The sequence below is a fragment of the Dipteris shenzhenensis genome, chromosome 32 (assembly GCF_047967505.1).
Source record: "Dipteris shenzhenensis isolate YYH24624 ecotype China chromosome 32, Dip_SZ_1.0, whole genome shotgun sequence".
Classification (NCBI taxonomy): Eukaryota; Viridiplantae; Streptophyta; class Polypodiopsida; order Gleicheniales; family Dipteridaceae; genus Dipteris; species Dipteris shenzhenensis.
The window spans coordinates 17,668,726-17,692,156 of NC_141627.1; positions in this window are offsets into that span (position 1 = coordinate 17,668,726).

Consider the following 23,431-nt stretch of genomic DNA (forward strand, 5'->3'; position numbering starts at 1 on the left):
TATGTATTTGCAGCTATAGTTTTGTTTTCATTTCCTCACATGGATAGCTTCACAAATTGGTGTGGGGGGTGAGTCTGCTAGAGTGAGCAACTTAGAGGCAGAAGTCACACAATTGCGCATGGAAAATGAGGCTCTGTGAGGTTAGCACGAACGGGTGCGGCAACTAGAGGACCGGATGATAGTCCTTGAAGCCAGAGCTCAAGTGGCGGAAGCACATTCGGAGGCCATGCAGCAACTACATGTAGAGTATGTGTCAAGCGTTGAGCATGAGTTGTTATGTCGACGTACTACAGACGTGCTGACGGAGTATTTGTGGGATTTTTTGAGGAATGTGAGTGTTAACATGGAGCAAATGGGCTCGCTCCTAGAAGCTCTTCAGGGTGACATGCGGGCAGAATGGGATAGGCAGGTGGCAAGATGGAGCGCAGCTGTTGTTTTGTCGACCTGTCGGGAGCTGGTTCCACATGAACGACAACCCAGTATGGATGGAGATGTAGGAGCTGGTGCAGGTTTCAATCAGCAACATGGTTTGCAGGTGCTGACTAGTTCTGGACCAAAGGGGTCTAGTAATTCTTTTGGTGGCGGTGGTGCAGATAAGGGAAAATGAGTGGTTGTGGAGTCTGTGTAGATTAAAGAGGATTGGCAGGCCAAATATGAAGAGCTGGAAGAAGGCATTGTGGAATCCGTTCTCCGCAATAGCAAAAGAATAGATGCGCTGAAGTGGTAGAGGCATTCACTTGTCTGTGGTTGGAATTGTGTGCCCATTATTTTAGTCTGTCACTACCTCCTCATCCTCCTTGGTGGAAAGAGGCGGATAGGTTTCTCAGGAAGTGTTATAATAAGCACATGCCTTTTTTGGGGTTGCCAGATCCCCCTTTCTATGAGCCGATGGGTGACTCAAAGACCTACGATGGCAGTAGCAATTACCATCGGGTGCATGGATAGACGAAGTATTGCCCATGGAGCAGTGGCCAGAACAGCAGAGGTAGTGGATAGAGATCTAAGCCTCATACGTTACAATGGCTGATGGAGCTAGAGTAGGATCAAAGATTGAAGATGTTCATGTGGAAGAGGCAGTTAGAGACGATTGTGGCTACTAGCTCGAGTGGAGTGATGATGCAGTTGCAGACAGAGTTAACTGAGAGTAGTGATGTGGGACTGAGCAAGGTGGGTGGCATTGTTGCACCTATTCAGTATATTTCTAGCTCATTTCTAGTTCGGATGAATAGTAGGACTATGATGATGGCTGCAAAAGGGCCTCGTAGAATAAAGTGTCAGTGTGCAGCTAAGTGCATACGTAACTATAATGTTTGCTTTTGGACAGGCAACATCAAAGATGTCTGAAATGCAGGGATGCTTTTGGACAGGCAGGAGAAATAAAAAAAGGACATTCAGACAGGCATTGTGACTACAGAGAGTGGATCTTTTTCGGGATGTTTTCGGAATGAGATGCTTTCCAATTCTTGTGTATTGAGTGAAAGGTGAGATTTAACTTACCACACCTAGTTCTCTACTGACGCTATGCCTAAAATGATTGTTGCACATACACTTTGCACCATGTAAGGCATGTGACTTCAGTTAGGAGATGTGCCAGTGTGGTTTGTATAGTCCACCATGAGTGCCATGTGTTATTGCATAATCATGTGGGTTAGCAGTAGTGACCTAGAGGGGTGTGCGAGGGTAGGTTAGCTGCAAGGGTTGATGGTTCGGATCTCCAAGCAGTTGGGGTCTTCAATAGCTACTTCTCTAACCATCAGACGGTTATGTACGCATGCTATTACTCGCATCCGAGGTCATTTTGTACACAGATGTTGTGCAAGCTATTGCTCCAGAATATAGTATTCTTCAGCATTCTATCATTCTTGTGCATATCTATATTTCGTTCTTGTGGATGTTTTGCATATCGTTTGTCTATTGTTTCCCATAGTGTCTACATGTATTTATGATGCTACAATTCCACTCAAAAGCAACATGCAACATGAACATCATTAACGTTTCTGAATAACTTTCGATCCTTAGAAATAAGCTACTAACTTTTCAAGCTAATGGTATATTATGTCAAGTAATTTGTGATCTCGCAACATAACTACTATAGCAATCACTACACAATCTTCTACTATGATAGAGCAAATTTCGTAAAGTCACTATCGAGTGTCAATCTATCAGCTAGTGGAGGCAAGAATAGAAAACATATAATAGCTTCACATAACCAAGATGATCTAGATTAGCTTTGCCAATCACACATCCGGTTGGGAAGAGTTTTATCGAGAGGAACTGACCGACAAAAGCGGGCCATCATCTAGATAAAAATCAGTTCTACTGACAACTATGTACAGAAATAGATATGATATATAAGAAAATCAAAGTAGGGGGAACCCGACTAGCAAATGCTAGCCATCAATTGGATTAGATCTTTAATATTACACACATCAGTCGAGGTGAGGTGAATTTGATCCAACCAAAGAGGATCAGATCTGACTGAGACATTAAAAAACATCTCTCCCTCTCTCTCTTTTACTTTCCCTCTCTCTATTTTACTTTCTCTCTCTCTATTTTCCTCTTTCTTTCCCTCTCTCAAACAACCTACTGACAGTCAGCCAGGCGAGGTGAATCCAACCGACCGAGGGGGGTCATCACCTAGCCTGATTGAGTGACTCTAAAAGCTCTAGAATCTCACCAAAAAGCTTGGGAGACAACTGTGGTGGAAAGCGATAGGTTTGGTAGGCCAAAAGTGGCAGGAGCAAGGTCCTTTTATAGGATTTCTCATAGACACCAAGCAGTACCATCCTACACCGCACAGTATGTCAATGTACAAGATTTCTTATCCTTCCCAACCAAGCCAATCCAAGGTGTCACACGTGCCAGTTGGACATGTACCATGCGATATAGGCAGGTTACCGGATGGTGTCTTATGGTTCTCTAAAAAACACTGCATGGTGTAGATGAGGGACCGTGTGGGGTAAATGATACCACTTGGTATGATTAGATATGGTGCGGTATTCATGTTATGATACGGTGCGGTAAGAGTGTACATCGTGCAATATTCTCTCGGTTGATAGCCGATGTAAAGAACCACATTTTTTTGCATTTATGGCATTAGGCCACGGTCTTTATTAAAAAGTACATATTTTAATTTTAAAAAATGTACTTTTTAAATCCCTGATTAATACCCTCACTTAGTAAAAGATTTTTAGGAGGAGGCAAGCAAGGTACATGCCAAACAGATTTTGTTAAAGGAACTCAAAAATGCTGAGTTCTCGGCTGAACTTCTTCTTCTTCTTCTAGGACCCTTGCTTTCCCTTGGCTAGGTTCCTACTTTAGATCATCTAGTGCCAACATTGGGATGTTTGTAGCATTATACCACTATGTTTGGTTATCATATTTGGGATTGAGAGTCCATGACCTAATATCTAAGCTCTATGGCCATATTGATGACCCAGTCTACCACTATCTCAATTTGGGGCACAATTCATCCATTAAAGCCTGAACAATATGAAGTGTTGGTGGTGGTATGGTATACCATGACTATAACTGCCACCTTTGTTGCTATCCATCATATCTCTACCATTATGGGAGAATTGGGTTCTCAAAAGGGCCTCATAAGGAATGGAAGAAATGGATTAGTCCTGATGAAAGGGCCAAGGTAGGTACCAAAAAGTCCTAACCCTGCCTCACCTAGGTGGGTTAAGCCCAAAAGTGACCCCACCTCTTACACCTCTTACACAACTCTTACTCCTAGGTGGGAACCAAAAAATTCAAAATTCAAAATTCAAATTTTGAATTCCCTCCCTCCTCCTCTCTACTCCCTCCCTCCCTCCCCCTCCTCCCTCCCCCACCAACCCTCACTCCCCCTCCTCACTCCCTCCTCCCCCTTCCTCCTCCTCCCCCTCCCTCCCTCCCTCCTCCCCCTCCCCTCTCCTCCCCTCCCCCTCCCCCTCCCCCTCCCCCTCCCCCTCCCCCTCCTCACTCCCTCCTCCCCCTTCCTCCTCCCCTTCCCTCCCTCCCTCCTCCATGCTTGCTCCTCCTGCCCTCCCCCTCCCTCCCTCCGTCATGCCTGCTCCTCCTCCCCTCCCCCTCCCTCCTCCTCCACCACTGCTCCTCGTCCCCCCTCCCTCCTAATCCTCCCTCCTCCCTCCCTCCTCCTCCACGCCTACTCCTCCTCACCCTCCACACCTGCTGGTCTGCCCTTCTTTCCTCCTCTTCAACTATTGGTCCTCCCTCCCCCATCCCTCCTCCTCCTTGCCCTCACTCTTCCTGCGTGCTGCTCCTTCAAGCCTGCATCTCCATACCTTCTCCTTCTCTACACTCCTTTAGTCATGGCACCATTCGAGGACGTCTACAATAAGTACCAGGCTCACTTAGAGTTGGAGGCTGAATATGCAAGCACACGTTGGATGGTCAAAAGCAGTAAAGCCTAATCTGCCTTCACATCCACCCTCATCCACGTTTAAAACAACTGAACAACACCATCAGAAGGCAAAAGGCATTTATTGAAACTCCTTAATTCTACACACCTCTAGATACAGACTCATACACTGGCCACATTTCCTCTGGAAGCCTAACAACCTCAAAAAGTCCCAGTGGACTACACAGACCAACACAACTCCATACTGACTGAGCTCAAGCTCAAAAAGCATTCAGATTCATAAAGCATCCAATCTGACAACTCAGCGGACAACCACCCACAAAGTGACCACGGTCAGAAATCTTATTATATCTTTCCCAAAGATCATCAACAAGCACTAAAACAATGTAGCCCATCTTTTTTAGGTGATCATCCATAACTGTAGTTTCCCTTCCACTCACACACCATGCTTTAGTGTAGTAGAGGTGCCACTCCTACCATCACCCGATATTAGTCTTCATGTCATGATGACAACCTCCTACTCATGGAAATCACCACTAATCTATAGCCCAAGATAATCTTCAGCTCGTACAAGAAGCTCTCCTAGCCTCTCGCTATTAGGTTCTCTTCTCTGTCGCCCAAGCTTACATAGTCGGATTGCAGCCATGGATTGCAGCCATGTTACTTCTCATCTATAGCATAGAGCTCTCGGTTCTGCTACCCAAACTCCCATAGCATAAGTAATGCCTACCCTCTTCACAAAACTTGTCGCCTTTCTCTTTCATGGGATGATCACAAGTATTACCACTCTTCTTTTGCTCACAGGGCTCATGAAGCGTATGGTCTCTATCACCCAGATCCTCCCAGCATGCAGTCATGTACTCTGCTAAAATTTCCTCTCTCCAAATCTCCTCGGCCTCTACTCCTTCACGAGTCTCATGTCTTGGTCTCTCTTGGCTGCTGTTCACTTGCTCACAAAGCACCCACCTTTATCCAAAAGCTATCCAAAAGCCTCTCTGCCCTCAACTTTGAAGCGATCATGTGCCCATTCGACAATTAACCAGCCCATCCCAAATAGCCCACAGACATGAAAGCAAGGCTTCTTGAACATCTTGGCTAGCATGCCACTTTTGCCATCATCCTGTTAGCTCAACTGGTTACCTTGTGCTTGCGTATGCTGACCTCGACTAGTCCCAATGCATGTGCATATAGATTCACCACAACCCCGGAACTCTCCACTTGCCTCTACACTTTTATGTCCAGCCCGTACTCTAGAGGGCGTCGATCCTCAACAGCCCATCTATTTCACACAGTCCTCATAGCCTCACAGCTTCCCTTCTTCCCATGGAGTGCACGCTGCCGTCCCTTTTCCTCAGCTCCTCATCATCGTAGTCCTCCTTCTCATGAGCTTCCTTATTTAAGACTGTGAGCCCCCCCACGATCAGCTTCCTACCTTCCCTTGTACTCCTACCCCCACGATCTTCCAGCTCCCATAGTAGCATCGCCTTTCACTATCCAGGAGCTTCCAGCCCATCCAATCCAAATGCCTCAAATCTTGCAGCTCCTAGTAGCAGCCATGGACCTCCCCTACATGAACAACAATCACGTCCCCCTCCGTAAGACCTTGAGGCCTGCTGTAGCGACACCTCTCTACTAGCCCAGAATCCCTCCATGCCTATCTCCTTCACCTCGACATTTCCAGGGTCCTTCAGCTCCCAGTACCCAAGCTCACATATCCTCCGGGTTGCCATGAACTGTAGAGCATGCTTCTGCTCACGGAGCTCTACTTTGTGACCTGACAACCCCTTCATTCACAGCTTGCCACACCCAGTCGGACTCCAATCCCGGTTAACCTAGAATTTCCATGCGAGTTCCTTACCAGCTCACAGCCCCTGCTCTCCTCCCGTTCCTATTGCCATTCTCCGCTAGTGGTAATGTGCATTCTTCTATGTAATTATCACTCTCTCCACTGTGCAGAGATCATATGGAATTGCGGCAATCTCTCTGGAGAATGCCACCAGTGGAGAATGGCAGTGGTGCCAATCTCATACCATGACCTTAAAACATGCACAAGGAATCCTAAACTCACATGTACATTGGCACTTTTGCCATTATCCTACTGCCATTCTCCGCTAGTGGTAATGTGCATCCTTCTATGTAGTGATCACTCTCTCCGCTGTGTAGAGATCATATGGATTTGTGCCAATCTCTGTGGATAATGCCACCAGTGGAGAATGGTAGTGGTGCCAATCTCATACCATGACCTGAAAACATGCACAAGGAATCTTAAACTCACATGTGCATTGGCACTTTTGCCATTACCCTACTGCCATTCTCCGCTACATATAACAGGACATGGTGAGAAATCATTTGAAGCAACTATCATCCTGTATAAGAAAATCCAGCCAGATGTTGACTTTAAGGCACTACAAAAGAAATTGGAAAGGAAGGACACAAGTATGACAGGCTTGATGGAGTACGTAGAGTACTTCCCATTTGGTTTGGAGTTTGAGGTGTTGATCCCAGTGATGAATTGCTTTAGAGCACCAAGCCAATATGTGTATAGGACGTTGACCCTCAGCTATGTCAATGACTTGGTCAAGAGTTTTGCAATGAATGCACGACCTCCTGCAACATGTGCATATCTTATGCCTTACCACATAGGCACAAATACTCCGATGTGCAAGGAAGAGATAAAGGTGGAAACGTTAAAGGAGTATAATTATTGGATTCTCGCAGGGCAGCATTCAATTTATGCTGCAAGGATATTTATAACTAAAGCACATGGAGAAGCCTTCAATCAACAAAAAGGTTTCTATACACGGAGGAAGGCGAGAATTGTTGTCAATGCACCAGTTGAAGCAAGTTGTAAGATATCATCAATGGCCAACATGGAGGCACAGACCGTTTTGAAAAATCAACCATATATCGATATCTTACAACACCTAAGGGCACAGTGGATTGCATTCAAATGACCAAAGAAACCAGCCCAAGGCCTTGTCAAAGGGCATAAAGATCGACAAAGTTGGGATGTAAGTAATAAACTTTGTTTTGTATGCATTTTTTATTTCAAGAATGTTTATGGCTTTGTAAAAGAAATGATAGTAGTGTCAATTCCCTGATGTGAGAATGGCACTAGTGCCATTCTTCTAGTTACCAAGTCATGCTTTTGACATGGTAATGGGAGAATCGCACTAGTGTCATTATTATCTCTATTACATGATTTGGATTAGAAGAATGTCTAAGATGATTTTGATTTTTTTATACAGAATTTTGTAGGAGTTGCAAGCATATCGATGGGCGCAAACTTGTTACCAAGGACACACACATGGTCACATACGATGATGACACCTACGAACAATGGATTAGGATTTTGACATTGGTGAAGCAGGGTGATCTTGAGGGTCGAAATCCCACAATAACATATATGAGGTGTCTGCTAGGATTGGAAGACAAAGATGTACATGCACTTCAAGCAGAGATTGAGTCTAAAGAAATAGTCTTGGTCAAGTCAAGCAAAGACAAGGACTCCATTGAAATGTCTCAACGGGCAATGGAGATTAAGCATGATAGAGCCCTGAAAGAAGCGCTCATCAAGGAGTTCAACTCACGTCACCCTTCGGCCCAACATCAAACATGGGATGCCCTTGCAACTTACTTCAAAATTGATTCAATTGTTTATCAGAGCTTTAAGGGTTCATGTGGGTCATGGGTCAAAGAGAAGCTGCAAGTTGGCAAGTCCACACCTGATTTCCCAAAAGCCGCGTCAATCTATGTTGATTGGGTGATTAGTTCAATAGAGGGTAACAAGTCTACATCGCAATCTTGTTTTCCTTGGACAATTATTCAAGTGAACATGGAGATGGAGGGGGAGAGCTTTCTAACACATCACTCCAAGGGACAACTTCCAATCAGCTTGTGTGTGCTTGACACCTCAGAGGGATCTACCAAAGGCGTGTGTCGGGATAAGGCTGCCTTCAAGAAGTTGCTCTGTGGCTTGATGGAGACCGTTGCCACTCCGTCACAGTATGTATTGCTATCATTTATGACAATGACAGAGATGGTAAATCTCAAGGAAGCAATGATAGAGGCTCGATTTTGGCATAGAAGGTTTGTGGGTGTTATCCATGAATCGGATAGTGCACAAAAGGGTTTGTCTGAGACCTTGTGTTTTTTGTCATTTGTCAGCTCACATGATGGGTTTGATGGATTTGAGCACATGTTAGAAATCACAAGGCCATACACAATAATTGAGGACAATATTCTTTATTCTAATGAGGGTGATGAGTATGGAAAAGAGGCGGTTGTGAAGCATGGCATCATCAAGGAGTGCATCAGGTGCTATTGTAGTAGGGAACATGAAGTTGTTGTTGACGTATTTACTAATGGATGTGTGGCATTACAAGCATTGTTAAGCAAAAGAAAAGTGATCTCGCTGGTGAAGACATCCCAACAGGCGACAGAGGTCAAGGCTATGTGTGTGGCACATGCATCAAATAATCCCCATATTAAGATTTGGTCTAGCATTGAGAGGCCTCTTGAGACACATAGAGCTGATTCACCTATCGATGAAGGAATTAAAGAGGGTGAGCATCACATTGAAGACTTGCGACCTTTAACTGAAGCAGATCTTGAAGCTATCCCAAAGATTACATTGGAAGATTTGGAGCAAGGTCTTTAGCTACTCATTTATGCCTTGTGTATTCAGTTTCAAAATAATATGACTTTTATGGATTTTCTCGATTGCACATACTCTCATCATATTAAAGATATTAAACATTAGGTATGATAAAATTGTGTGACATAATGACATGGGGAATGGTACTAGTGCCATTCTCCCTATGTCGGGTTATACGTAAGAGGTAATATTAACATTTTATGCGACCTCATATGGAGAATGGCACTAGTGCCATTCTCTCTTTGTGGTTATGTAGAAATGGTAATACTGTTATGTTCCTTTCTTGAATCTATGTTAGTTGAAAGCATTACAGAGATTAAAAATTGTATAATATTAACTATGCTACCAAAGTTTTGATTTGGGTGCTTTCTACAAATCTATTGGACCAAAGTAATACAGTATCTATGCTTTCAGATCATGCATTGTACATTTCTTTTGGGACATGGGGGAGGCACTAGTAGTATTCTCTCCTCCCAATGAGGGTATAGAGAAAGGCACTAGTGGCATTCTACATAACCTTATATGTAAAATGGCACTAGCACCACCCCAAGAGAAGAATGGCACTATTGCCATTCTCTCTATGAGTCCAGAGAGAAAGGTTGCACTATTTGCATTCTCAATTGACCTTTAGAGAGATTAGCACTTTTGCCATTCCCCAAAAATACAATGGAATCAGTGAACGACGATGGATAATGTTCATACTTTATTGTTATTTATTAGTTTCATATGCTTTTGTGCTTCGACATTGTTGAATACACTCTAAAGAATCAAAATATTTCTATATTCCTCAGCTTCCACAAGGACCAATGATGCATGGAAGGATGTGGAGACATCAAATGTGAGGACAACATACCACCAGTTATGGGGACTATCAATTACGCGATGGATGCAGGAGGTATAGAAGAAAACATAACCCCAAAAATGGAGAAAATTGCAAGGAATATCACAAATCCTATACTCTTAGAAGAGAACATGGATGAACGTACTGTCTCAACATTGGGGACAAAACTAGATAATCTTATTGTTGTTGCAAACATGCATGAAATCATAGCACCTGACAATTTGGATGAGTCAGAAGCCAGCAACTTCAAGGAGAATTTGGATCTATATCCACATACAATTTCTTTGGATATGCCACGATTAACAATCATATTAGACTTGAATGGCCTGTTATTAAGTCCCTGCTTATTCAAGTCTCCAATACATCCATCTATTATGCATGGCAAAAATAGTTATATGGTTGTTCGTCCTGGGTGCATAGAATTTCTTAAAATCTTGCTGCAAAGATTTAATGTAGGTATCTGGTCAACTGTGATGGAGCATAACGTACTTGATATGGTAGGAAAGCTGCAAAATTATGCATATGATATGGTCTCAGCAAGGATGCTACACTTATAGTAAGACAAGGATAAATAGGCCTGACAAGGTTGGTGTTGAGGCAATGTTCAAACCCTTAGCAAAAATGTCAAAGGCATTTGGATGTGATGCTAGAAGGACAATTCTTATTGATGACTCCCCATACAAGGCTTGCATTAGCCCTCCATCAAATTGCATATTTCCTTCAACGTTTGATGTACAAGACAAGGATGATAATATTCTACTGACAGAGTTGATGCCGTACTTACTACAACTCGATGAGACTAGAGATGTGCGCAGCATGATTGAGACAAATCGGTATGGACAATTACCTGTGATGGATGGGCATAAGGATTTCAACCTTGTCCAGAAAGTAATTGATGAATGGAGGGAGGAAAATCATGCATGGTCAAGAATGGAATATAAAACAAGAAATCTTCCTCTTGCAGATCAACTAAAAGAGAGGGATATAGGTGGTAGGGCAACCCATGGTGGTGATGGCCAGGTGCCTAAACTCAATGCATCCCAAATAAGACTTTTAAGGAACGCTCCGCAACTCTCTAGCATGAATGCTATGCAAGTTTCTCAATTGGCTATAGACCTAGGGTACAAAGGTCACTATATCAAGAAATACATTGCTAAGGGCTACATAACCCGACTACAGAATGCGTATTTTTCATGAAGGTACATATGTCAAAGTGTTTTTTGATTTTATATCAATATATATAACTGTTGTTGTAGCTAATTGAATTTGTCTTTTGTGATGTAGATAGATATACATTCAGATCAAGCTTGAGTAGGTACATACCAGAACGAGACCCATTTGGACCACCAAAGTTACCTGTCCCTATCAACGAAGTGTATGAAGGATATGGTGCATATTGTTAATGATGTTCAATATGGCAATGTGGTAGGATTTATTAACAGCAATAGAAATACCAATGTAAAGCCAAATGTTTGTTATGTATTTTCCCCTGATGTTCCACCTTGGTATGACCCCATGATGAACATAGATATTGCAGAATATGGTCACATTTGTATTGAATCCATAGATGATATACATGCAGGAGAGGAGCTATTTGTAGACTATGAGTTTTGAATAACAACATTTTATTTCTTTATACAATCATTACTTATGGGAATGACTACTTTCTTGCCAACTATGTAAATTGGTGCGTAATTGTTGTGTGTGAATAATATGGAAACATGTTCATAACTACAGTGTCTCTCGTGCCATTGTTTCTGGTGCCATTCTCTTTGGGGCTAGAAATTGAGAGTTTCTTTGGAATCATGATTTATTTCAGGGATTTCAATGGTGTATCAACAAATTATGTTTTCATCCTAAAGTGTACTTTTTTACTTTGCAATGAGTAATCAACATGACATGTAAAGTTATTTTTTTGTAATGCTAGTCAGTCCAAACATTGAAAGTGCACAATAAATGATTGTCATTGCCACCTAAATTACATCAAATGCTTGTCATTGCCCATTGATTTTCCATCAACTACATATCTTGCATTCATTCTCCTCAACTACATATCTTGATTTTCCATTAACTGCATATCTTACTAAGTTAAAGAGCCTGTGCATTTTCATTGCAATACTCATGGTTATTAATTACACTCTACATTTTTTAAACGGTGTTTTGGAGATTTTCAAATGAGAATGCTCACAACAAAAGCGAGTCTCAATATCAATGGAAATTCCAGAATTATGAAGGTGTCTTTGAACATCACTATGGCTCACGAGATGAATCTAACTCAAATGGGTTTCAAAGTTTATTATTTTTTTGATGATAACGTAGTTTAGACACTGATATTCTATTTATTATTTGAGAATGTAGTTGATATTTCACACTTCATGAATGGCTATCTAGTCTATTTTCACATATTTCTCCTGTTTTTTCATTGAGGGGAGCTACAATTTCTTCCAAAACTGCCATTCTGGAAATTGGGTTTTTCTCCGAATTGGGAATTGGAAATGGCATTGAGAAGCCTAAACTCACATGCTCATTCTTCTATGTAGCGATCACTGTCTCCGCTGTGTAGAGATCATATGGAATTGTGTCAATCTCTGTGGAGAATGCCACCAGTGGAGAATGGTAGTGGTGCCAATCTCATAACATGACCTGCAAACATGCACAAGGAATCCTAAACTCACATGTGCATTCTTCTATGTAGAGATCACTGTCTCCGCTGTGTAGAGATCATATGGAATTGTGTCAATCTCTGAGTTCATCAAACTCACATGTGGATTGGAATCGGACACCACTCTCCTATGATCATTGGAATACCCCTCCTAGAATAGTAGGGTGAACATTTGTACAAGTGGAGAATGGCAGTGGTGCCAATCTCTTATTAGGCCCTAAGAAATGGCATTGACAAGCGTAAACTCACATGCTCATTCTTCTATGTAGTGATCACTGTCTCCGCTGTGTAGAGATCATATGGAATTGTGTCAATCTCTTATTAGGCCTTGGAATGTCAATCTATAGGTTTAGTTTGTCTAGACAACCACTAGTGGAGAATGGCAGTGATGCCAAACTCATGGTGGCACCTACATAATTATACTTAAATCATCAGACTCACATGTGGATTGGAATCGGACACCACTCGCCTATGATCATTGGAATACCCCTCCTAGAATAGTAGGGTAAACATTTGTACAAGAGAATGGTAGTGGTGGCAATCTCTTATTAGGCCCTAAGAAATGGCATTGAGAAGCCTAAACTCACATGTGCATTCTTCTATGTAGTGGTCACTGTCTCCGCTGTGTAGAGATCATATGGAATTGTGTTAATCTCTGCGGAGAATGCCAACAGTGGAGAATGGTAGTGGTGCCAATCTCATACCATGACCTAAAAACAAGCACAAGGAATCATAAACTCATGTGGATTGGCAGTTTTGCCATTATAGAATGCCACCAGTGGAGAATGGCAATGGTGCACAAGGAATCCTAAACTCACATGTGCATTCTTTTATGTAATGATCACTGTCTCCGTTGTGTAGAGATCATATGGAATTGTGTCAGTCTCTGAGATCGTCAAACTCACATGTCGATTGGAATCGGACACCACTCTCCTATGATCACTGGAATACCCCTCCTAGAATAGTAGGGTAAACATTTGTACAAGTGAAGAATGGCAGTGGTGCCAATCTCATATTAGGCCCTAAGAAATGTCATTGAGAAGCCTAAACTCCCATGTGCAGAGATCATATGGAATTGTGCCAATCTCTGTGGAGAATGCCACCAGTGGAGAATGGTAGTGGTGCCAATCTCATATCATGACCTGAAAACATGCACAAGGAATCCTAAACTCACATGTGCATTGGCACTTTTGCCATTATCCTACTGCCATTCTCCGCTAGTGGTTGAGAGTTTCTTTGGAATCATGATTTATTTCAAGGATTTCAATGGTGTATCAACAAGTTGTTATGTTTCCATCCTAAAGTGTACTTTTTTACTTTGCAATGAGTAATCAACATGACATGTAAAGTTATCATTTTACAAGAATGATAGTCAGTCCAAAAATTGAAAGTGCACAATAAATGATTGTCATTGCCACCTAAATTACATCAAATGCTTGTCATTGCCCATTGATTTTCCATCAACTACATATCTTGCATTCATTCTCCTCAACTACATATCTTGATTTTCCATCAACTACATATCTTACTAAGTTAAAGAGCCTGTGCGTTTTCATTGCAATACTCATGGTTATTAATTACACTCTACATTTTGTAAACGGTGTTTTGGAGATTTTCAAATGAGAACGCTCACAACAAAAGCGACTCTCAATATCAATGGAAATTCCAGAATTATGAAGGTGTTTTTGAACATCACTATGGCTCACGAGATGAATCTAACTCAAATGGGTTTCAAAGTTTATTATTTTGTTGATGATAACGTAGTTTAGACACTGATATTCTATTTATTATTTGAGAATGTAGTTGATATTTCACACTTCATGAATGGCTATCTAGTCTATTTTCACATATTTCTCCTGTTTTTTCATTGAGGGGAGCTACAATTTCTTCCAAAACTACCATTCTGGGAATTGGGTTTTTCCCGAATTATCTAATACAGTCTTCTAGTGCAACCAACCACCGCACTGGCAATAACTTATCATGCACTAATATTGCACTACTGCCGTGCTATCCCTACACTACTACCATGCTATCCTAAAATTTGTTACACAATGCTATACTAAAGCAGTGCCCTTTAGACTATTTATCATTTTGTTAATCGTCAGATTTGATCCCATGCTTGTTTTTAGTATATCCCAACAACCGTGTTGGTTTCCCATAAGGAATCCACACACCCTATAAATCCATTCATCTTGTAATAATAGAAGCAAATAACCACACTGATGGCTGTTAATATCCTAGTGCAAACCCACCACCGTGTTGGCAATAACTTATCCTACACTAATCCTACACTACTACCATGCTATCCCTACACTACTGCCGTGCTATCCTAAAATTTGTTGCACAATGCTATACTAAAACAGTGCCATTTAAACTGTTTATCATTTTGTTAACCGCTGTCAGATTTCATCCCATGCTTGCTTTTACTATATCCCAAAAACCACTGCGCTGGTTTTCCATTATGAATCCACATATCCTACAAATCCATTCATCTTGTAATAATAGAAGCAAACCACCACGCTGGTGGTTGTTCATATCCTAGTGCAACCAACCAGCGCTGGTGATAACTTATCCTACACTAATCCTACACTACTACCATGCTATCCCTACACTATTGCCATGCTATCCTAAAATTTGTTACATAGTGCTAGTGCCCTTTAGACTGGTTATAGTTAACCATCAAATTTCAACCACCGGGCTACTTAAAAAATTTAAGTACTAACATGGAAGCAGGTCAATACAAAATAAGGTATTATGAGCACCATGAGAATATCCACAAGTTCAAGAAATGTCTGCAAGATTTTTATTATTTCAAAACACAACGATATTTTTCTTTTTCAAGGAAATTCAAGAATCCCAACTATCTTATCAGCCTCTCTATGGCAGGCATCTCCCAGCTCTTAAGGCTACTCTGCTGCACAATGGAAGACCTCTTCACACACTCAAATTACACACTGCTTGCTTGACTCTGCCGACTTATACGCCCATAGTAACTCCTTTCACAAGGGGTCCTCTTCATCCTGGTCTTCGCACTCTATACATCTTCGCACCTCTATCATGTCCTGCCAAAAGAAACGTACATCATGAGCTTGACAAGTACCTTAAAGGAGCAGGAAAACCAATAGCCAAGGAATGTCCTCCTTCTCTGGGTCTGTTTATGTGAGGATGCCATCTTACATCATTTTCAGATAGAAGAACAGCATTCCAAAGTTATTTAGGTATGCCATATATTCATTGTAGGTGGATCGATGGATAGAGTTTGGATTGGTGTATAGACTTTTGGGGCTAGATTTTGTAATGGGCTCTTAGTTTTGTCTGCATTACACTTAAATAGGGAGAGAGCTCATTGAGCCTGACCACCTCATTCTTCAGCCTCATGTTAGTTGTCTAATCAAAATCTTTTGTCTCACATTAGTTGTCTAATCGAAATCTTTCATCTCTCATTAGTTCACTAATCAAAATATTTCAGTCTCAGATGAGTGATCTAATCGCAATCTTTTGTCTCACATTACTTGTCAAATTGAAATCTTTCATCTCATTATTACCACTGCACTGGCATGGATCAAAGGACACTATCTGGTCACATAGCTGAGAAAACATTCCCAAGTCGACTCTAGAGAAGATTAACAATTCAATAGATTACACGCAGATTACATAGATTACAATCTCAAAGACTCCTTTACTTCATATTACATCTCAAGGATTCCTTGTTGAGGTCCCTGATTATAGGCTCGGCCCTTCTTGCTCCTTCTCAAAATGGGGCTGGTTCCTTCTTGCAGGGGCTTGGATTCTCCCTTCATGTCGCTTCCTATTTCCTTGATTTGAGCTTCCTGGTTGCAGGCTCGGCCCTTCTTGCTCCTTTCCTAAAGGGGGCTAGTTTCTCCCTTTAAGCTCCTTTTCCTCACAATTAGGCTCGGTCTTGGCCTTCTTCAATTTGAGCTCCTTGTCTTTAAGATTTTTTGCCCCAATGGCAAATTGAGGTGCAACATCTACTTTCTCATCGTAGATAGCTATAGCAAGCAGGCACATTTGATCTATCCATGACCTAGGCAATGGCGAATGGCATTCTCTACATAGCAATTTTGTATGCACAAACACTCCAAAGCAAAAAATATGCACAGGGTGGTAGCATGCAGGCCATCGGATATAGTAGTCATCTTACATGATCGAGGATGGCAAACCATGCATTTTGGACCCTGCTACATCGCACGATAAGCATCTGATTTAACTATTGCAGCCATCAATACCGCAGTCTTGCTTTGTACATGATAAAGTTGCTTCTTGATTCCTTCCTCCCTCATCCTAAGGCTGCGGATGTTCTCCTTCATCTCCTCCACTTTTTGCTCAATCTATGCGATAGCTTCATCTGAATCCCTTAACATCTGTTGAAGCTGCATAAATTGTTGAAAAACATCTTCATGGGCTATTTCCAAGACTTCCACTCTAGTTTGGAAACCTCTCATGATGATGTAAATTTTCGAAAGACATGGCAAGCTCGTGCAAACATCTATCTTGATTTTCTTGTAGGGTCTTGTAGCTTGCTCTTTGGACTTCCAACAGTGTTTCGAAAAAACAACCCTCACCATGGCTACTGCAAATTGCTCCACCTTGGTTGTTGGAACTTGCTCCACCGTGGTGGCTGAAACCTGCTCCACCGTGGTTGCTCTCTGCATCCTTCCTGGCCTAGGGAGCTGCCTCGTTGTCTTCTCCACTTCGGCTACCCTCTGCCCCATCCTTCCTGGCCTTGAAGCTCCCTCGCAGTTCTTGCATCACCTTTCTAGTTTCTACATTCTCCCTTTTTAGCTCCTCCATCATCTGGTTTTTTTCAATGTTCAATGTCTTCTACATGTTGCAGGCCATTTGTAAAGACCCTCCTTTTTGGCTCTTTGATCTTCAAGAGTCTTTCGCATCATTTCTAGCTCCTTGTCCACCATGTCCTCATCATTTCTCACTTCTTCGAGCCTATCTCGGAGCTCCTTCATGCGCTTCTCTGCTTCTTCTCTTCTATGCCTTTCCATGTCGACCAATTTTGTAGCGGGTTCAGCTTGCTCTTATGCCTACAAGGCCCTCGCTTGTGCCTCCTCTACCTTGCCTTCTGCACCTTCTCTGAGACTTTTCTCAAGTTGCGCTGCCTTTGCTACATCGGTGGTGTTCTCTTTTAGAAAAGTCACCTTCTAAGACATCTGCTTATTATATTGCTCAAAAATACCTTTGAGGGTAGATGCCATCAGGTGCATTGCAACTCCAGCTGACTGATATGACAATTGGGATTTGCCATCCATGTTATTCTTCAGGTTGGTTAACATGCTCTTGGAGATCTCCCTTGAGAAAGATACATCACATCGTTTCAGTTGCTCTAGTACTGCTTGAACCTTCCAGAACTTGCAGGTTCCTCTTGTATCAAAGAAGTGAATGGTCTTCTTTAGCACATCTTGGAGGTCTATTGGCAAGCTCGAAATCTTGACTCCACCATCTTTACTAATCTAAGCATTGGGGTATACGTCTAGAATATCCTAGCTCTTCCACTGCTTCTCAAACTTGCAAACTACCTCCAAAAATTCCTAGAGCATTTTCAATCACGCTTTCATTGATGCTAATCTTCTGACCTTGACAGACTAGTTGCCCCTCCTTCACGTTCAGCTCCTGTACCAACCTTGGGAAGTTTTGGAGAGTATCCAAATTGAGCTTTGAAGAGCAAGAGAGGAGCTCCCATATATCATGATTCCAAGATTAGGGGAGGAGGGGCTCTCGCACTGTGCTGGAGAGGGGGAGGGAAGATTGCGTGAGGAGCTCCCGGACTGTGCAAGGTCCATTACGAGAGGGAATAGAAGTTGCAGGAAGAGTGCAAGGGAGATAGAAATGGTCGAGAGGGATAGAATATGAAACAGTGAAGGAAATGGAATATTGGAGACTTGAGTCTACAGTCTGATTGCAAGAAGGGAGAAAGAAATGGTCGAGAGGGATAGAAGATGAAGCAATGAAGAAAATGGAATACTGGAGGCTTGAGATTGCAAAGGATAACGAAACGTTCAAGAGGGATAGAAGACTAAACGGTTAAGGAAATGGAATAGCGGTTTGTAGCCCGACTACACTATCAAGGTGAGAGCTACCACGGTGGTTGTAACCCGACTACTATCAAGGTGAGAGCCACCACGATGGTTGGCCCGAATTTTGATTAATTCAAGGCGACAGTACTGACTTACATGGAAATGAATGCTCGGGGGGGTCACTATGTATAAACCCTCTATATCACATGCGTTCAAGGCCTATATTTAAAGTCCCTTATCTGTAAAAAATTTCATTAATAAAATGTACCCCTTTCCTATACAAATCTGTAAATTTTTTCCAAAACTATTTTAAATAGTCCCTTATGTATATTTATTTCTGTAAATTTTAGAAATAAAAAAAATCCTTCTGTTGAATTCATGTAATAGGGTTACATATGATGAGTGACCCCCTGAGAATGAATGATTAGAGGTGGTGGCATCTAAGATTCCCAGCCACGTCTTTGGTGGCGGCTAAGACCCACCGGGCTGGCAGTTAATTACCAACCACCGTAGTGGCCCGAAATTACTCGGCTTCCAGTTACCACCACCAGGCTTGCATGCATGATTACTACGGGTGCAGTAAATTACTAGTCACTGGGCCTGCATGCTCAAGAGAGTACTAAAGTGCATGTTAATGATGGATTAGAGGTGATTAGGCTTCATGGTTTACTTTTGTGAAAACTACTTCTCGATGCTGGTGGCTGTCATCAACCATGTCTGTCGTAGCTACGATTCCACTGTGCCACCGCTCACCCACCACTGTGTTTTAGCATGCTTGATCACTATGAGTGCAATAAAAATTACCAGTCACCACGCTCGCATGCTCAATAGAGAACAAGAGTGCATGGTAATGAGTGATTAGAGCTTCATGATTTACCTTTGTGGGAATCATTGCCCAGTGGTGGTGGTTTTCATCTACCACATCTTTCGTGGCTAAGATTCCACCAGGTTGGCAGTTAATTACCATCCACCAGAGTGGCACCACATGGCGTCTTCTTCATGATTACCAGACCATTTGGGGGATTCCACCGCGGTGGCCTGCAATTAATATGGATGGAACCCTGGGCTCCAATGACCACGATGGCTCGAACTTTATAATATATATATATATATATAAGATCTATGGCATTTGGCATTTTACTGCATTGCTCTAATCCGTCCATGCTCTGCTACTTTGCTCCACACCCCTCTTCTAGCTCTTTTCCACCCTTGCTCTACTTTGCTTCATGCTCCCTCCTCCAACTCTCGTCACTCATCTACTCCCCTGCTCATCTCTTGCTTACCCACTCATCTTCAACACGCCTACTACCACCACCCCTCGATGCTCTGTGACCCGAATGTTATCTACCTTCTCGTATAAGGTGATTGCGGTGCACTCACCTGGAGTAGAAATGCTAGCACTAGTGGAGACCCTTCGTTCCCACAGTCGATTCCCCACACATGTGAATGTCATCACCTTAGATGACATGCTCATAGAGGGCCTGCTTATGGATGTGATGTATGGGTTCCCTCTAGATGTCGATGAAGGCCTTAGTATTTTCAAAGCAGAGTACTCTCGACTTGCTAGGGGGGTCGTAATATGAGTCCTGGAAATGTGCATGGCCTTCGGCCTCTCCATCGTATCCTCCTTTGGCTTCCTAAACATTTTTAATGCAACAAGCTAGACTAGTGGAAACCTGCATTGTACAAAATCCCTCTTACTCAGATGAGGCTCTCAGCAATGGTTGGATGTAATCTTTTGGGCTCTCAACGATCTTTTGGCTCACTAGATGTAATGTTTTGGTCTCTAAGGCATTTATGTAATCTCTTCTTGTTCAATTTGAGGCTCTCAGTATGCAGTGTTGTTAACTTTTATATTTGTATTTGAATGGTTATGGCTGCTACCTATAATCTTTTGGCCTCTCAACGATCTTTTGGCTCACTAGATGTAATGTTTTGGTCTCTAAGGCATTTATGTAATCTCTTTTTGTTCAATTTGAGGCTCTCAGTATGCAGTGTTGTTAACTTTTATATTTGTATTTGAATGGTTATGGCTACTACCTATAATCTTTTGGCCTCATTTATATTTACTAGTTCCCAACCTAGGAGTAAGAGTTGTGTAAGAGGTGTAAGAGGTGGGGTCACTTTTGGGCTTAACCCACCTAGGTGAGGGGGGGTTAGGACTTTTTGGGACCTACCTTGGCCCTTTCATTAGGACTTATCCATTTCTTAATCCATTCCTTATGAGGCCCTTTTGAGACCCCATTTCTCCCCTAATGTTTCTAGGTATCCAAGATTATCTTTGTTTGAAAAGTAAACACAAATATTATCCAAGTAAATGGCAATGAACTCGATGAGATAGTCTTGGAAAGTGTCTACCAAAAGGCATTCTTTAATCCAAAAGACATAACTTGAGTTGCATAAGCACCCCATTCTATGGTCTTGGACTGATCTTCTGTAGCCACAATGATTTAATTATAGCCACTTGAGCTCCATAAGAAGTCTTGGACTGATCTTTTGGAGCCATAGTGATTTGGTTATAACATCTGTAATCATCCATAAATTAGTACACCTCGTCTCCTACAACTTAAGGGTATAGGAAACCAATCAAGGATAGTCTGGGCGTTTAACTTCTGATAGTCCACACACACTTGGAGTTTGACATTTTTCTTAGGTACAACCACTATAGGAAATAACTAGTCACTAGAATCAATGGCATAAATAAACCCAGCACGCGAGATTTGATGCAAATTGTCTTTTACCTATTTGGCATAATTAGGCTTCATTTTGTACCTCTATTGTCAAATTGTGTTTGCATCTTTCACCAAAGGTATCCTATGTTTAAACAACTCAGAAGGGACTCCACACAGGTCTGTGTAACTCCATGCAAACACATCCTCACATTTGACAAATAAATATCAAATAACTCTAAGTGGCTTGGAAAAAATATTGGCACGTACCACTGTAACTGTAGTAGGGTTTTCTTTTGTACCTAAATTCAATTCTTTTATCGGCTCAGGAACCAACTACTCATTACCTAGTCTAGTGATAGTCACACTACCATTTTAGCCATCTCTTGTTTCCCTTCAGTATCTTCGGTGAAGTTACTCAAAAAGAAATATTTTTTCTTAACAATCTTCTCATTTTTCAACTTTATTTAAATGTCCGCAACCACTTGGAAAACTTTCAATCTCACCCACAGGTAGGATTTATAACTCCATAAATCGTGACTCAACATTCTATGGAAATGGATCTGTTACCTCGAATTCTGAGCACCAAGTCTTGCACGGACTCTCCCATGTTCTTCTTCAACTCAATTAACTTTGTTCAGACATCTTCTTTGTTGATTTCGTGCTTGAACTTATGCAAGAATGCTTCGGACATTACATATCAAATCGGGAAATATCCAATTGGGAACTGATTGATCCATCTCTGGGATTTTTTGGTTAAGGTACACAGAAAATAATCCATATACTCCTCATATGTTGTTACATCATTGATGTGACAGGCACATAAGAAGCTCTACAAGTAGTCCTGTAAGGGTCTTCATCATATGTGCCTTTGAAATTTAGAAATATCACTTTGATATTGGAGTTGGACTTAGACTTCTCTGCTCCATAACCCGAGTAAGCGGGTCTTCTACTTGGAACAATTGAGTCACTAGCCTTCCACCTATCATAACCACCTTCATGTGTATGAGGTCACCATAGACTCTCCCTCACTCGATGGTGATGTCTTCAGACCTTAGAGGTATAGTTCAACGTACGCATGTTCGCCGAGTAGCCTCTCTCTCTATTGTGAGAGGAACCCAAGCAAATTTTCTTAGTTTCTCCACATTCGCCTTGGGTCTCTGTTTTTTGAGGTAGCTACGAGTGAGGGAACCCAAGCGTCAACACTTTGGCGATCCTACTAGGAAAGGGTCAACTGAATTATGAGTTGATGAGTTGTCAGGCTATCAGATTTAAAGAATCGAGTTGGCAAGCCTAGTGTTGAGGTTAGAAAGGTTCACGTTAACCAGCGACGATGAAGTGAGACAGCTGATGGGAATTGTAGGCTATTACAAGAAATTCCTACAAGTGACTCCAGACGAGTGGCATCGTCTGGTGGTGTGCTTGAAGACCGACATGTGGGATACTCAAAGTATTTGGACTGCTACTCTGAAACTTTCTACCTTATTTGATGGTTACACACATGAAAGAAGATATTCGGCAAGGCTTGAATATTTCTTGAGCCAATGAAATTGGTTACATCTAACCATGAGAACGGGAGTGGTCTTCATACTAGATTTCAACGCCCAAAGGAGGCTGGCAGAACAAGCAACTGTCCATTAGAAGCGGCAAGCACAAGAAGACAGACTCGGCTATGCTACCCTAAGGATGGAAGTTGATTACTATGCAGAGGCAAAAGGATAGAATGCTGGTGTTTGATGAGGCGACTCGAAAGGTTGGTGGATGAAGGTCCGTCATGGCAAGTGGAGTCTAAGCACTCATCTACAGAGAGTTTGGAATTCAATCGGATGGCCATTTCTTCGATGGAACATAAAGATGAAAGAGAAAACCAATTTAGAGAATCAAGAGACGATCTTCGATAGTACTCAACTATCATTTGAGAGGAATGACATTGAGAAAGATGTGAAGGTAGAAGACCAACTATAGCTGATGGTCAAAGAAACAATCAACGAGAACAACGCCTTACTTTTGATGGAGAGAGACGTCGCACTCGATGTTAACCCAATGATGTGCTTGATGAAGATGCCCTCTCTTGCAATCCTAAGATTTGTATATGCTTGGGCGTTGGAGCAGATGATAGCATTAACACTTGGACCTCGGGTTTGCTATCGCAAGAGAAACACATGATGAAGAGAGAATACCAAGTCTTC